The sequence below is a fragment of the Perkinsus marinus genome (assembly GCF_000006405.1).
Source record: "Perkinsus marinus ATCC 50983 genomic scaffold scf_1104296928856, whole genome shotgun sequence".
Taxonomy (NCBI): Eukaryota; Perkinsozoa; order Perkinsida; family Perkinsidae; genus Perkinsus; species Perkinsus marinus.
Genome location: NW_003216679.1, coordinates 1 through 1,024, shown reverse-complemented (window position 1 = coordinate 1,024; position 1,024 = coordinate 1). Strand labels below are relative to the sequence as shown.

Sequence of the window (1,024 nt, the reverse complement as noted above, 5' to 3'; positions counted from 1 at the left end):
TCTCATCAATGTTCCCCAAATGTCATGCGCATCAGTTCGTTCGCACCTACTCGCTCATAATGTCCGTCGGAGTCGCTATGAGGATTCGAAAGCGAGACTGCTCAGATGTCTTGAAAACCCATACGCCATCAGACATACGACAGCGGCAGGATTCGGACCTGCGCAGGCATAGCCTAGTGGATTTCGAGTCCACCTCCTTAACCACTCGGACACGCTGTCTGGAAGACGCAGAGGATCTCATCTCTGCCCATGTGAGTCGCCACCCTGTTCATGTTGCTAGAGGAGGGACTCACAGCATCGCGGAGTACCTATGCAAGGGCGATGATATTTAGCTGAGTCGCATTCTTGCCTGCGTAGCCCAGCGGTTTGACAGGAACGTCGGCGAAGTAATGGTATCGTTCGCACTCTTCGTAAGAGGTCTCTTCCCAAATGACGGCTGCAACGACAGCGAATTCGCTGAAATGATAGGGCTTATATAGGATAAGAGTCTAGAGGTAGATCCATTTTTTGGGATATAAATCAATTCTCATCAATGTTCCTCAAATGTCATGCGCTTTGGTCGGTTCGCAACCTACTTATTCCTAATGTCCATCAGAATCGCTGTAAGGATTCGAAGGCGGGGCTGTTCAGATGTCTCGAAAACCTATACGTCGTCAAACATGCGACAGCGGCAGGATTCGAACCTGCGCAGGCAGAGCCTAATGGATTTCAAGTCCATCTCCTTAACCACTCGGACACGCTGTCTGGAAGTTACGAAAAATCTCATCTCTCCCGATGAGAATCGCCGCCCTGTTCATGTTGCTAGGGGAGTGCCTCACAGCATCGCGGAGTACCTCTGCAAGGGCGATGATATTTAGCTGACTCGCATCCTTGCGTACGTAGCCCAACGCTTTGACAAGAACGTCGGCGAAGTAATGACATCGTTCGCACTCTTCATATGAGGTCTCTTCCCAAGTGACGGCTGCAACGACAGCGAATCCGCTGAAATGGTAGGGCTTATATAGGATAAGAGTCTAGAGGTAGA

At 50.2% G+C, this 1,024-nt stretch overlaps 2 non-coding genes across 2 annotated transcripts; both read right to left on the bottom strand.

Annotated features, from left to right (window-relative positions):
- Window positions 1–137: 137 nt before the first annotated feature.
- Pmar_PMAR006680 lies at window positions 138–219 on the bottom strand. The gene has a single exon. It is a non-coding gene; the product is annotated as a tRNA-Ser (tRNA).
- Window positions 220–662: 443 nt separating this feature from the next.
- Window positions 663–744, bottom strand: Pmar_PMAR006679. The gene has a single exon. It is a non-coding gene; the product is annotated as a tRNA-Ser (tRNA).
- Between the last annotated feature and the right edge of the window lie 280 nt (window positions 745–1,024).